This window comes from Sus scrofa, chromosome 10, assembly GCF_054392235.1.
Source record: "Sus scrofa isolate SSC_HxYL_T2T_F1_AM1 chromosome 10, Sscrofa_HxYL_maternal_Yorkshire_Landrace_v2.0, whole genome shotgun sequence".
In the NCBI taxonomy this organism is placed as follows: domain Eukaryota; kingdom Metazoa; phylum Chordata; class Mammalia; order Artiodactyla; family Suidae; genus Sus; species Sus scrofa.
The window spans coordinates 40630001-40645942 of NC_139392.1; positions in this window are offsets into that span (position 1 = coordinate 40630001).

Below are 15942 nucleotides of genomic sequence, written 5' to 3' on the forward strand. Positions count from 1 at the left end.
ATGGTTGTACAATGATACATGTCCTTCAGAGTCCCTGAGAAAAAAAGGAATACAAGGCAAGATTTTGTCCGTGGAGGGAAGGGGGGGGGGGGGAGAACAGAGGCTCCAGACTTTGGATCTCTTGGCACAGGGGCCTCCTGCGCCGTATGGAAAGGACTGTTCCTAGGGTGCTCTCAGAATGGGATTTCTGGGTCCCACGAACCTTGTGTGTTGGACAAAGAGGCAGAAAGAGGGGTTCCCGGCTGGAAAGCCCAAACCACAGCTCTTCAGATGGGTAGGGAAGGGCAGACAGACTTCCGGCCCCAAGCAGTGATCTGGACCTCCAGAGGCCTTAGGACGACTTCACTGAGAACACGCAGAATACGACCCAGCCACAGCGTCCTCTATACCTAGCTCTGTTTCACTTTCTCTGTCTCTCTCCCCTCCTCCTCTTTCTCCCTCTGATTCTGCCTCTCACTGTCTGCCTATCCTCCGTCCCTCCCTGTCTGTCTCTGTCTCTCTCCCTCACAAGCACACCAAAGCGGGTCCCCCCCCCCCCCCCGGAAAGGACGGATGTGAGACGGACACCCTCTTCTTCCCGTCTTGAAAGCAGGAGAAAAACCTTCCTCTAGAAGCCCAAGTTCAAAGCCAGCTGTTTCAAGGAACGTCTGCCTCTGGCAAGGGGGAGGGGGAGGGCGAGGGGGAGGGCGAGGGGGCGGCCTGGAGGCAGCCTGGAGCACCCACGGCATGCATTCAGAAACCTCGTGCATCTCTCTTCCGGTGCTATCTTTTGGGGGCACGTGGTACTCTTGGGCAAGTCCTCCGAACGATAGTGGAAACAAACATCTGTCTTCTCTCCCACACCTGATGAATGCAGACAGACACACTGGAAGAGCACCCACCCCCCCTTTTCCCCCAAAGGACTCTTGTCACTGTACAGACGGGGGGGGGGGGGGGGGGGGCGGCACGGGGGTGTCACACGCAGTCTTGGTGGCTCGTCTATGTTTCCAATCCGCCCAGGCAGTGCAGGCGGCCACCACTGCTGCTGCCACCTCTCACCGATCGTTCATCCTGTCCGTCAGTGCTATGACAGCACTAAGCTCTTCAGGGAGAAAATGCTCCCTGCCTTTCCTCTCGGAGGGCACACTGAGGGCACCCACTCCCATTAACAAAGTTTATTCACCTTGACAGGAAGAAAAGAGCTTGGGGTTTCTCACACCGCTGCAGATGACACTTTCCTACCGACTCTGGAATTCTCTTGCTCATTCTCCGGTGGGCCCGCCCCCCCCATTTCAGGAGAGGGTGTTTGGTTCTGGGTTGGGGTGCGTGTGTGTGCGCGCGTGTGTGTGTGCGTGTGGGTGTGTGTGTCTGGGTGTGTCTGTGTCTTGCTTTTTCATTTTATTGGAATACAGTTGACTGACAAAGTTGTATGAACTTACAGGGTTGTTTCTGGGTGTTCGTCATGGCAGTGAAAGGAAACACCAGGATTTCCCTAGAAAGCCATCCCGTTCACCTGATCGGTGGCGTGAAGGACATTCACATCCTCCTTGAGTTTCGCATTTGAAAGTGAGGGGCGGGTGCGTGCAGCAGGTCCCCCCCCACCCCACCCCGCGCCCCGAACGTGCCTCCCGCAGTGGCACTAGGAGTGTGTGCAATGAAAGGGACAGGACACCAGACACCAGAGGACCATTCTGACCCTCCTTTCCTTCTCTCTTCGGAAAGCAGGAAATAAATCTCTTGGGTGAAAGAAAAGTGTGCTCCCTGCCACGAAATTTGGGGGGGGGGGGTGTCGGGTTGGCGATAAGGACTTCACTGCTCCCATGGCTCCTGCAATGTTCACGAATCCTCCAAATCCTCAAGGCAAGATGGTTCACAACCAATACATGAGCGAGCTGTCAGAGACACCAGGGACTGAAACACTCCGTATTAGGGAGGGGTCCTCACTCACTTTCATGCAAAGGCAGCGACAACAGCAGCCTTTTCAAAGATGGCTGCAGGCAAGAGGGTGGGGGAGATGATGGAGAAAGTGGTGGTGGCGGCGGCGGCGGCGGCGGCGGCGGCGGCGTGGCAGACTTGGATCACGTCCATTATGTTCATTCAACAAACAGTCGGGGCGACGGGAGAATGGCCGCTTGGTGGTCTGTGTTTCTCCAGGCTCCCTGACCCACTCCCTGCCCCACACCCCCAACCCCCCACACCCCCTTGGACATGGGCAGGAAGGTTTCTAGAGAAGGCAGTGCCTGACCTGCCGGCTCTGTCACCCTGGGGGGAGAACATTTCGGAGAGTCGCCAGAGGCTTCAGACTTCCTACCCCTCTCCCTCCCCCACTCTGAACCCTGGTAACTAGACTTCATTCAACCGACACTTAGGATGGGTCATCCAACTGTTCTCTCATGAAGGAAGGAAGGAAGGAAGGAAGGTGGGTCGGTGGGTAGGTGGGTGTGTTTTCTGCGTGGGGTGAAGCCTTCCCTCCCTCGATGCAAGCCTGATATCCTCACCTGTCACAGAGACTGGACCCCTAAAAAACTACTGTGTCCGGTTTTCTCCCATTTAGGGGGTTCCAGAGTGTGTGTGCGTGCGTGCGCGTGTGCGTGCGTGCGTGCGCGTGCGTGTGCGTGTGCGTGTGCGTGTGTGTGTGTGTGTGTGTGTGTTTTGAGGGCCACACCCACGGCATATGGAGGTTCCCAGATGACGGATCGAATCGGAGGCTTTAGCTGCTGGCCTCCTACACCACAGAAACAGGAATGCCAGGTCCGAGCCGCGTCTGGGACCAACACCACAGCTCACGGCAACACTGGATCCTTTACCCACTGAGCGAGGTGGACAGGGATCGAACCTGCAACCTCATGGTTCCTGGTCGGATTCATTTCCACTGCGCCATGGCGGGAACTCTGCTTTGTGGTTTTGGCGTTTGGATTCCAGAAGGTGGCGTAGGGGTCCCTGTTCGTCATCTATTGGATAGAGACTCGTGTGTGTATATGTTCATCCCATCCTCCTCATGGATCCCTCTCCCCCGCCCTCATGATTTCTTTTTCCCCCTCTGCTTTTTAGGGCTGCCCTCGTGGCATATGGAAGTTCCCAAGCGAGGGGTTGAATCGGAGCTACGGCTGCTGGCCTACGCCACAGGCACAGCCATGTGGGATCCGAGCCGCGTCTGCGACCGACACCACAGCTCACGGCACTGCCTGCCGGATCCTTACCGCCCCCCTGAGCGAGGCCAGGGATCGAACCCACACCCTTCCCTGCAAAGGTTCCTCGTCGGATGCGCTTCCATGGTGCCACGACAGGAACTCCCCCGTGATGGTTTTTTTTCACGCTGGTGTTCCCACCAACAAGGAAGGAATGGCCCAATATTCTGGAATCACCTAGAGGGGAAAAGACGCTGAAAAAGAAAGAACGGAGGGATAGATGGATGTAGATGGATCACTGAATCCCCTTGACTGTACACCTGAAACGAACACAACATTGTAAGCAAGCCCACTGTACGCCGAGCTAAAGCAACAACAACAACCAACAACCACAACAAACTTACATCTTAAAAAAAAAAAAAAAAAAAAAAAAGAAGATGTCCCCTGCAGTTCCCATCAGGGCTCAGCGGTAATGAACCCGACTAGGATCCGTGAGGATGTGGGTTCGATCCCTCCCCTGGCCTCGCTTGGTGGGTTAAGGATCCCGTGTTGCTGTGGCGGTGGGGTAGGCCCGCAGCTACAGTTCTGATTCGACCGTGAGTCTGGGAACTTCCATAGGGCTGGGGCGTGGGCGTTAAAAAAAGATATACTATATGCATACTATATACATATGTAGGAGTTCCCGTCATGGCTGGACGAATCCGACTAGGAGGCCTGAGGGTGCGGGTTCGATCCCTGGCCTCGCTCGTTGGGTTCAGGATCGGGTGTTGCCGTGAGCTCTGGTGTAGGTCGCAGACAGGGCTCGGATCCCGCGTTGTGCTGGCTCTGGTGTAGGCCGGTGGCTACGGCTCCGATTGGACCCCTAGCCTGGGAACCTCCATGTGCCATGGGTGCAGCCCTAGAAACAGAAAATAACTACGTGTGTGTGTCTGTGTGTGTGTGTGTGTGTCTGTGTGTGTGTGTGTGTGTGTGTGTGTGTGTGTGCGTGTGTCTGTGTGTGTCTGTGTGTGTGTGTATACAGATAGATATAGATATACAGATATAGATATAGATATATCACCTACCTAAAGGCCCAGGACTAGAGAAAGCATTGGGTCATTAGGATCTAAGAATCTTCTCCCCGCCCCCCAAATCCATCCATCCAACCCACCCTCCCTCCCTCTCTCCATCTTTCACTTTTCCTGATAAAGACAAAGGGACAAAAATTGTTTGTTTGTTTGTTTCTTTGTTTGTTCGTTTCTTTCTCAAAAGATGTACATCTACTTTGTAACTTATACCTCTGTCAGAGGGATGGAGAATCCTTGACCTTTTCCTCCCTACCCAAATCCTTCCAGAAGTCAGAAACTCAGTGGCTGGAAAACTGGACTGGATCCTGAAGTTTTTCCAGTTGCCTTCCATCTCTGGCTACAACTCTCTTCATGAGCGTTTCCCATTTTCTCCCACCCTTTGGACCTGGCATCCTTGTGGATGAGAACACGTATCGCTTGTCCCGAGGCCCTGAAAACGGAAGCTAGTGGAGTCCCTCGATGAACACATCAGAGAAATGGTCTCTGAGAGTGTCTCTGAGAGTGAAACCATCACCCTGTGTTCATTTCTCTAAGAGCCCCTCGGAAAGTTGGCCCCAACACCTGACGGCATTCTCAGAGGGGCCTTTCAAAAGACTGAAGGGGCGTTCCCGTCATGGCTCCGTGGTTAACGAATCCGACTAGGAACCGTGAGGTTGCGGGTTCGATCCCTGCCCTCACTCAGTGGGTTAAGGATCCAGCGTTGCCGTGAGCTGTGGTGTCGGTCGCAGACACGGCTCGGATCCCACGTTGCTGTGGCTCTGGCGTAGGCTGGCAGCTATGGCTCCGATTCGACCCCTAGCCTGGGAACCTCCATATGCCATGGGAGCGGCCCAAGAAATGGCAAAAAGACAAAACAAACAAACAAACAAACAAACCGACAAAACAAAAGACTGAAGGGACTTTCCCCTCTCCCTCTCTCTTCCCTCTGTCTCACTCACTGTCTCTGTCTGTCTCTCTGTGTCTCTCTCACACGCACACGCACACACACACAGAGTCACCGGCTCCGTTCTTCATATGTAACAGTTTGAAAGTTCCAGGAAAGGTTGGCAGCCCAAACCGGCCTTGGTACTCCAGCTCCAATTAAGTCTCAGAGACAGAGTTTTGGGGTGAAGCATAAAGAACAGCTTTATTGCTTTGCCAGGCTAAGGAGGCCACAGCAGGCTAAGGACCTCAAAACTGTGTCCTCCCTTGAGAGGGGATAGCAAGGGGTTCTATAGGTTTAGCTTAATGGTAGGCATGGGGGTGGCGGAGCTGTCTAGAAGCATCAGGGTGCTTGCATTCTTCTCCCTGGATAGGAGATTAGGATAGACCATTTCAAAGTCATCAAGGCTGGAGTCAGGTGGTCCATGGAATGTTTCCAGTGTCTTTGGGGTTATGGCATTTTGACCTTCTCTCTGGAGTGAAGATTGCTCATCCACGGGGCGGGCGTGGGGCGGGGGGTGGGGGGGGGTCGCAATCCTTAGGGAGTGTTTCAAGGGTAGAGAAAACACCAGGTTCACTACAACTCTGACTCGACAGTAGTCATTAGTCATAAGTTCGTGGGCCAAGGCAAGCCATAACCTAACGGAGACTATTTCAAAGTAGCTTTTAGCTGTAACAATGTCTCTGGCTCCAACACACCAGCACTCCGGGGCTTGAGCTTGGTTTCAGTTTCAGAGGAGGGAACTCTGGCTCCAAGGATTAACCCCTTCGTTCCTTTGGTTTCTGTGGGCCTGGTTCGGGGAGCCCATCCACATCACCGCCTTTTGAGAGGCCATCTGACAACTGTTTCACCAAAGCGACGTCATCTCAAAACAAGGAAACCAGTTCCATGAAATGGAGGATCTCTCCCTCCCTCTCCCTCCCTCTCCTTCTCACTCTCCTCTACCCACAGCTCATGGCAACGTGGGATTCGTAACCCAGTGAGCGAGGCTGAGCATGGAACCTGCCACCTCATGGTTCCTAGTTGCATTTATTTCCACTTCTGCACCACGATGGGACCTCCCCAGCACAGTTTTTCACACGTGAAGTTTCCCGGGACGTCTCGGAGGAGGCGGACCCCAAACGTGTCTCCATGCCCTATGTGGGTGATTCCTGTGAGGTAAAATGACTTAAGGACCGGCCCACACAAAAGGGACACTCTGGCCCTCCTTTCTGGCCCCCAGACAGCAGGAGATGAAAATCTCCTCCTCGTGCAAAGGAAGATGGCAAGTGAAGATGTCCATTCCCACACCAAGGCCAACATGCTCCAGAAGTTTTGCGGGGTTTCCCGGGTTGGGAAATGGCGGGGGCTCCTTTGGCCTGACACGAGGCGAGTTTCGTGCACACATCCTCCCCCACCCCCCTCCATGCAGTCTGCGAGGGGCAGCCTGAGGGTAGGGAAATTGGGGAAAGGGGGGAAAAAAAACACTTTCCCTAAAGAGAAGCTCCAGGAAAAGTCACCACCTCTGACTTGACTGGAGAGTTTCTGCATTTGAATGAAGTGATTGAACCCAGGCCCTGAGGCCTGGATCTTCCTGATCTCCCCTCCCCCCCTTCCCGGGCGTGAGTCCAGGCGATTTGGGAAGCGAGAGGCGGCGCAGCAGGGATGGCGGCCGGGGGTGGGGGGTGGGGCGGGCAGCTGGGGCCGGGAGTGGGGGGGTGCGGGACTAATGAACCAGCGCCTGCCTGCATGCCTGCCTGCCTGCCTGCCTGCCTGCCTGCCTGCCTGCTTGCCTGCCTGCCTGAACGAGCCCCTCCCCTCCCCCCCCACCCCCTCCCCACACCCACCCGCCTGAGGGCAGGGATGGGGCCTGAGAGCTAAGGGAAACTTCTTTGCTAGCTACTTGTCAGGGAGTGATCCCAGCTCAAAGTCCCTTTGCTTATTTCGGAACAAGGTCTGAGTCTCAGCTAGTACAGAGTTTCTGAATGTCTCGGCACATGGACTGGCCTGCACCAAACAAGCAGACAGGAAGAAAAATGAACACACAGAAATCCAGCTGGTCTCCTTCTCCCAGAGTCTCTCTTGGAGAAATTACCTTAAGCTCAGTGACTTTGCCCCGTCTCCCTCTGGTGCAAAGCCATCCCTGGAGGAGCCAGGTCTTACATGAGCAGGGCAGGGCAGGGCAGCACCACCCAGGTGAGCTGGAGAGTGGAGAGTCAAGTTGATAGATACCCCAAATGTGGCTGGCCAGGGGTCTGGGCTAGCATTCCGTGTGAACTCACACACCCAGGCACCTAGCACCGATTTCCCCATGTTCTTCCGACCCTGATTCTCACTCTTCTTCTGTCCCCCCCCCCCCCCCTTCCTTCGGCTTTTTGCCTTTTCTAGGGCCGCTCCTGCGGCATATGGAAGTTCCCCTGCCAGGGGTCCAATCGGAGCTGTAGCCGCTGGCCTGCACCAGACCCACAGCAACGCGGGATCTGAGCCACGTCTGCAACCTGCACCACAGCTCACGGCAATGCTGGATCCTTAACCCACTGAGCAAGGCCAGGGATGGAACCTGCAACCTCATGGTTCCTAGTCAGATTCATTAACCACTGAGCCACAATGGGAACTCTGACTCTCCCTCTTCCCTGCCTGATACCTTAAGAGCCTGATCGTTTGTGGGGAAATGAAATCCCAGCTGGCAAGAGCCACCTTATCTTCCCAGCACACGAGAAAAGAATAGGCGCAGGCTCACATCCATCTTATGTTTCTATGCCTTGCCCTGGCCCCACCGTTTCAGAAAGCTGTGTCCCTCCACCTGTCAAAAGCCAAAGCCCAGGAGTTCCCGTCGTGGAATAGTGGAAAGGAATCCAACCAGGAACCATGAGGTTGCAGGTTCGATCCCAGGCCTTCCACAGTGGGTTTAGGATCTGGTGGCATCACCTTGCGCTGCGGTGTAGGTTGCAGACGCAGCTTGGATCTGATGGTGCTTGTGACTGTGGCATACACCCCAGCAGTTGTAGGTCTGATTCGGCCCCTAGCCCGGGAACCTCCATATGATGGGGGGAGGGGGGGGGGGGAGGCTGCAGCCAAAGCCCAAGGAAGAAAGACAATCAGAATGTTGCGTGGAACTCCTGGAGACTTAACAACCACCACCAGTCATGACCATGGCTGTCAACCGACACCAGAGCCAAAGAAATGTCGGATCAAATAGGAACCTGCCACTTACACCAGTACTCACCACAATGCAGGACCACAAAAACAAAGGAACAAGAAACCAAAACTAAATAATTGCCCAGGAGCAGCAGGTGCAGGAAAAGCATGCTGACTCTCACCCCCCAGAAGCCAGAGGTAACCTATTTATCACCCCACACGCACACACCTCAGCACCACCAGCACCAGCACCCCCCCCCCCCACCCCAGGATCGAATCTGCATCCTCGTGGGTGCTCCTCAGCTTTGTTACCAATGAGCCACAATGGGATCTCCCCAATCCAGGTTTTTATGTTTCTTTTTTTTTTTTTTTTCCCCTTGCTTTCTTCGGGTGGCACTCACGGCACACGGAGGTTCCCAGGCTAGGGAATCAGAGCTTGAGCCACTGGCCTACACCACAGACACAGCAACACCAGGTCCGATCTGTGTCTGCAACCTACACCACAGTTCAGGGCAATGCCAGATCTTTCACCCACTGAGCGAGGCCAGGGATCAAACCAGCACTCTCATGGATGCTACTCAGATTCCTACCTGCTGAGTCACAATGGGAACTCCACTAAATACATAAATTTTTTCAAAGAGAGAGAGAGAGGGAGAGTGTGTGTGTGTGTGTGTGTGTGTGTGTGTGTGTGTGTGAGAGAGAGAGAGAGAGAGGTCTGGTATCACTTGGGGAAAAATAAAATTATGCTTGGAGAAAAATACCTGTCCCTAGAGATCATTCACAATGGCTTGTTCTGCCTGTTCATTTCTCTCTTTCTTCCCTTTTCTTTTTTCCTTCCTTTTCTTTTCCTTTCGCATCTGTCTGTGCCGTGTGTGTGTGTGTGTGTGTGTGTGTGTGTGTGTGTGTGTGTGTGTGTGTGTGTGTGTGTGTGTGTAGTCTTCTTTTAGGGCTTCACATGTGCCATTTTGTAGGTTCCCAGGTTAGGGGTCAATGCTAGTCGGGTTCGTTTCCACCGAGCCACAACGGGAATTCCTGCCTTGTGCTTCTTTATCTTTGCTCTGTTACTAGGTGCTAGGGATTCCTTTTTGTTAAGTCCAGTCACTTAAATAAGGGTGTTTGCAGGGTTGCCTAAAGCATCAAAAATGTATTTTCTCATTAAATATTGGAATGTGGGGAGTTCCTGTTGTGGCTCAGTGGTAACAAACCCGACTAGTATCCATGTATGCCGGTTCGACCCCTGGTTTGGGAACTTCCGTATGCCACAGTTATGGCTCTAAAAAATCCTCTCTCTCTCTCTCTCTCTCTCTCTCTCTCTCTCGATAATATACACATACACACACACATCCATACGTACATACCTATGTACACATATACATATACATTGGAATTTGGTCTGCCATCGATGAGATGCTCCCTCTTTGTGTGTTGTTCATTTTGTTTTTTGTTTTTTAGGAGTGCACCCTCGGGATATGGAAGTTCCCTGGGCTAGGGGTTGAAGAATCGGAGCTGTAGCTGCTGGCCTGCACCTCAGCCAGAGCTATGCCCTGCCAGATCACCCGATCTGAGCTGAGTGGCCACGTCTGTCACCTACACCTACCTCCCCCTGAATGAAGACGTATTTTCAATACATCTCAAGTGGAGAAAAACTTGCTAAAAATCACTTTATTTGTCATGGAAACCATATCTTCTAGCAGACATGGCACAAAAGCCAGTGTTTATGGTCATCACACCACAGACATCAGAATTCCAAGCTTCTAGGGGTTTCTTGGGGGTGGGGTGGGGTGTGTCCCCAGGGCCTGTGGAAGTTCCATGCCCACCCCTCTGCCACCACCCAGGGATCCTTCGCCCTGGGTGGGTGGGGGGAGGGAGAGGGTATCTCAGCAGAAACGATCTTATCTTACGGGGTTTATGGATGGCTAGAAGCATGTGGTTCTGTTCATCTCATGCTTGAGGTTTCGGTTTTTGCCCTCCTACCTACCCAATGGTCGGCAGATGGAATTCTTCTGGTTTTCTCTGGCCATCCCTCTCCTCGAACTCACGGGTCCAGTTTTTCTCCCACATTTGACTTTTCCGGGAGATCCACAAAAGGAAGCGCCAACCCTTGACATCCACCGACAAGAGATCACCACCCTCTGCCCCTCTTTAGCCCCTTCTCATCCTCATGCCTGCCTGCACACATCGGAGACATTTCCAAGTGCCCAGGAGGATCCTTGGACCCTGACACCTCGAAATCTTCCCTGAGCAGCAGTGCTCGGGACTCAGACCTGGGGTTTATCACGGGCTCCAACCACGACCTTTGGTTTTCCTGGGCTGGGAGATCGGTTTCATGAGATGGAACCGGCTGCGGATTCAGCTTCTGGATCTGGACTGTGAAACGTTGTACAAGACTTTTTTCAAGGCATGACTGTAGGGGAACAAAACCTTGCGGCCCGCCCCCCGCCACATCCCAGATGTCACATGAGCACGGGGAGGAATTCTGTGGAGCTGGAAACAACCATGACCCAAAAGAACACAGGAAGGAATTCCTGTCATGGCGGGGCAGAAACGAATCGGACTAGGAATCACGAGGTGGCAGGTTTGATCCCTGGCCTCGCTCAGGGGTTTAAGGATCTGGCATTTTTCCGCGAGCTGTGGCATAAGGTCTCAGATGTGGCTCGGATCCCGCCGTTGCTGTGGCTGTGGCTCAGGCTAGCAGATGCAGCTCCGATTCAACACCAAGCGTGGGCGCGCGCGCGCGCGCGGGGGGTGGGGGGGAGGCGGGGAGGGAAGCAAACCTCCTAAGAACGACGAAAGTGCAGTTAGGAAACAGAAAATGATGATCCCGGAAGTCCACTTGAATGTGGTTGGGAGACATGCGTAGGACCACACCGCCACCGTGTGAGAGACCAGTGCAAGACAGCTGAACAATACAAAGCGGGGTGGGGGGTGGGGTGCTTGGCGGGGGTTGGAGGAGGAGGAGGAGGAGGAGGAGGTGGGGGGAGACGGCGGCACTGGTGCTGGGCAAAGGTGCCTCTGGGCGAGGACTTTGGTGACCATATTCTCATGGCAGGCTTGAGAGCCCAAAAGATGACATGGTGGAGGCTGAAGTTAAGTTTGGTCAAAAGGAAAACAACCATGAGAAAAGATGCATCCACCCACACCTAGAAAAGATATCGTGCCAGGAATGGGAGCCCTGTTCCAATGGCTCTTCCTGGGATTGTGGGAAATGAATCGATAGCAAGAAGATGCTTTCACATCCATGTCTTCAATGACTCCTGTACTAAGTGCGTCGTGGTTTTGCCAGTTTGGCAGAGTTGTGGAATGTCATCCGGCAATTGCATCTCCCCTGCCCAACCAGCAAGATGGAGTTGTTCTTTTTTTTTTTTTTTTTTTTTTTTCCTGCTGCACTGCCTTTCCTGTGCCAGGGATCGAACTTGAGGCTCAGCTGTGACCTAGGCACAGCGGGAACTCCAAGATGGATTTCTTTTTCCTTCTTTTTCTTTCCTTCCTTCCTTTCTTCCTTTCTTTCTTTTCTCTCTCTCTCTTTCTTTTTCTTTTCTTTCTTTCTTTCTCTTTCCTTCCTTCCTTTCTTCCTTTCTTTCTCCTTTCTTTTTCTTTCTTTCTTTCTTTCTTTCTTTCTTTCTTTCTTTCTTTCTTTCTTTCTTTCTTTCTTTCTTTCTCTCTCTCTATCTTTCTCTTTCCTTCCTTTCTTTCTTTCTCTTTCTTTCTTTCTTTCTTTCTTTCTTTCTTTCTTTCTTTCTTTCTTTCTTTCTTTCTTTCTCTCTCTCTCTCTCTCTCTCTCTCTCTTTCTGGTTTTTTTTGGGGGGGAGCCACACCCGCAGCACATGGAGGTTCCCAGGCTAGGGGTCAATTCGGAGCCTTACCTGCCGGCCTACACCACAGGCACAGCCACGCGGGATCCGAGCCGCGTCTGTGACGGACACCACAGCTCACGGCAATGCCAGATCCTTAACCCAACAAGTGAGCCAGGGATCAAACCTGCAACCTCATGGTTCCTGGTCGGATTTGTTTCCACTACCCCAGGATGGCAATCCTGAGACTTGCAAAGTTTATTGTTTGTTTCGGGTTTTCTCCACCCCCTCTCCCTCCCGTTTCAGCTTTATGTTTTACTTTTTGGCCACACCCACGGGCAGCAAGTGGAAGTTTTTCCTGAGGCAGAGATGGAACCTGCACCACACAGGGGCAACCAGAGCCACCGCGTTGAGAAAGCAGGAGCCTTGACCCTGTTGGTCGTGGGCTTCCTTCTTCTTCTTCTTCTTCTGTTGTTGTTTTTTGGGTTTTTTTTGGGGGGGGGTTGTTTTCCTTTTTTTGTTTTGTTTTGTTTTGTTTTGGATGAGATTTCAGTTCACCCCCCCCCCCCAACACACACACACACTCATAGTGTTGCGTTGTACTTTCCCTCCATTGTGGTTGGTCAGTCATGCTGAAATCCATGTTTCTATGACCTGACCACCAGAGCATTTGCCCCAGGCAGCCATTTGTTCTCTTTGGACTTTGTCTCAGTCTATGCAGAGAGAGATTTTCATTTCCACTTTCCTAGGATCGACTGTATCCTTCTCTCCCTTCCTAAGCTTCTGGGCTTTGCTTGTCTGCTTTTGACAGACCGTCTCCGTCGGTAAGGGTGGCAGGTAAACCGACTCCTGCGTTGTCGTTCTCCGAGAGCTTGCCCGGTTTCGTTTTTGCCAGTCCCCGCCTACCCTCCCACCCTCCCTCTCTCCCTCCCTCCTCCAGCTCCGTGCAGGGAGGTGGGGTGGGGGTGGGGGAGAGAAGAGAAGGTGGAGGGGAACCTGAGATCTCTCTCGCTAGTGCCACCCTCACCGCGCCGGCTTCTCTCTGGAATTCCCAAGCCCAGGAAGGGACATGCTTGGGGGAGCGAGCGCGGCTCCTTCTAGGCAACAGCGAGAACCTCTTCCCAGCTCCTTCCCCGCCGCCGCCGCCGCCGCCGCCGCCGCCGCCGCCGCCGCCGCCCCCCTCTTTCCATCTGCTGCCATCACGCCACGCAGTGCCTTGCCAGGAGGCAGCTCCGCGAGGCAAGCTTCGCGGTCGTGCAGGACGCCTGGCGCCTCGGCCCCGGGAAGAGCTCGGGCATTTGGGTGGCCGGCGCTGTGTCGTTGTGTCGCCGCCGGCCGGCCGGCCTTCCGGATCTGTCCCGGTGACGTTGGTGGCGGTTGTCGCGTGCCATCTAGTGTCCGCTTTTATATCGTCCCTTCCCTCTGCAGCTTTGGGGACCTTCGCGAGGGATGTGACTCAGCCATCCGGCCTGAGTCAGAGTTCCGGGAGGCTGGCGACACTGGCGGCGACAGCTCCGGTGGCTCAGAGGCCTGGGAGTGTCCCTCTCTCACCGGAGATTGGGCCTGCAGGCCTGTGAGGGAGTGACTGTCACCGCGCTCCCCAGGCAGGCTCTGGGGCCGCCTGGCCGGGTCGACCAGCATCCGCTCTTGCCGCTCCGGCCCCGGGGACCGACCAGGCCTGGGCCGGGCCGCCTCCCTAGCGAGGGGAGAGGGTGTGCGGCGCCCGGGACTGCCTGTGCTCGGGTGGCCTGGCCTTGTCCCGGGTCGCCCTTTGGAGCGTGAATGACTCCCGCCTGCGGTCCCTCCAGCCTCTCATCCCCGAAGTGAGGAGCGGCCCGGGTTGTGCGCTGAGGGCGTTGGAGGGCGCGACAGGCTCGGTGGCCGGCACGCTTGTTTCCCGGTCGTCATGCCGGCATGGGCCCCTCCCCGCCTGCCCCCCGACTGATGGCTACCGCCGGCCCGTGCGGAGTCGTACTCACGAGGTCTAGACCGGCACAAGACGTGAGGGGTGGAGCGGAAAGGGTGGCTCGGGCCCCGGCGCCTTCCTTCGCGGGGTCCGTTCGTCGGAGGCGCCTCCGTGGAAACATTTTTTTTTCCAAGTCCTGATGGATCCGGAGACGGTGGACGGTACCCCGCCGGCCCCCTGCTCCCGGGTGTGGCCGGGAAGGGTGCACCTGGGCCTGAGGCGTGCCCATGTAGGGTCCCGGTCGTTGGACAAGACTTCGTTTCCCACGCTCTCATTTCCCGCCCCCCGCCCTCGGAGTGTTTCCCTGTCGGTCGGTCGATCGGTCGGGAGGTGGGGACCGGCCTGAGCTGGATGGTGTGTCCTGGATTTTGGGGGAGCCAAGTCCCCGTCTGGAGCTCCGGACAGACCGATACCTGCCCGCGTGGGCAAGCCGGGAAGGGCTTCCCCGGCTGGCCGGCCGGCTCCACCTCCTTCATGTCCCTGTCCCTTCCTTGCGGTCACGCTCCCCGGGTCGACCAGATGGCTCTGAGAGCGCTGGGTCTGGCGACTCTAGGGCAGGGCTGGGGGACAAGTGTCCGGATGGGGGTTCCGGGGATACCCCCACGTCCTGTGGGTGGGCCCCGCTGCTGGGCATGGACATTTTTCGCGGCCGAAATACGCCTTTTCTGTCACCAGGTAGATGCTGACACGATCCTCTTCAGCGCCTGTCGCTGGAGACCTTGGGCCTCTGGATGCACGTGGGGGGCTTTGGGCTTTCGGCTGCTGTCCAAGGCCTGACCCTGCCCTTTGCACCCCGCGTGGGGGCCGCTCGCCTGGGCCTGTGCGCCGGCTCTCACTTGTGCATCCAGCTGGCCCGTGCTGCGGTGTCTCCTCCGGTCTCTGGCTGACCCGAGGGCGGCAGGGCGCGTGGCCCTGTGGGGTCTTCTACCCTGTGTGCCTCCCTGCTGCGGGCACCCGGCGGCTCGGCTGGGACAACCCCACCCTGTTGGCTCCGTGCCACGTGTCAGGCGTTCTCCCTCCCGGGGTTGTCAGCCGCTGTCTCTCCCCTGAGAGAGGAAGGGGAGGAGGAGGAGGAGGAGGGGGTGCCGGTGAAGCTGAAGCAGGCCCCCGTGGTGATTGTCTTTGCTGGCCCTCCCTCCCCTCTTCTGGGCTCTTCCCTGGCTCTGCCAGGACTGATCGATGTGGTGATGTGGCGCTCTCCTGGGCTTGGGCTTAAGCCGCGCCAGATGAGGGACGGCCGCTCATGGTGAGCTGGGCCGCGCCTCTCATTCTGTCGCGGGCCCCTCGCTGCTCCTCCCCCACCTGCGGGTGGTGTGGGGGAAGGCAGGGGTGCGGCCTCCAGCCTGACCTCTGGTCTCCCGCCCTGCTGCCTTCGGGTGTCAGTCGGGGGGGGGGGGCCTGGGTCCTTTGGGACGCAGCAGGCATTCTCGCTTTGCCGCCTTGGCGTGTGCCTTGCGAGCGGTCCCTCCCCAAAGTGGGGGGGAGGCCTCCCTCGCTGCCATGCTTCGCATCCCTGCGGGTGCGTGAGCGTGCCTCCCCTGGTCCTCTGTGGTGCCCCTGGAGTACTCCGGGTTGCCTGTCAGATGCCCGAGGCCGAGCGGTGGTGTCGTTTTCCTCTCCCAGCGGTGAGTCCCCTCGGGTCCCCACTGTGGTGGTGGCGTGCCCCACGAGCAGCTTCCTAAAGCTCAGGGGAGGGGGTCGAGACGGTAAGGCAGGGGAAGCTTGTGTCCCCTCCCCGGGAGGGGCTCAGGTGGACCCCTTGTCATGGGTCTCCCTCACTGTGTGCCAGTGAGGGCAGCCCTTGGCCCTTGAGCGGCACGCCCCATGCTTCTCCCTTGACCGGGAAGGCTGCATGTGGTCGTGAGAGCGACCGCGGTGGGCCGGGAGATGTGAAGGGGGGGTCCCCGTCTGGCTTTCCGGACGTGGCACCCCTCCACCCACGTGGAAAAGTCTGAAAGGCAAGCCTGGTGGC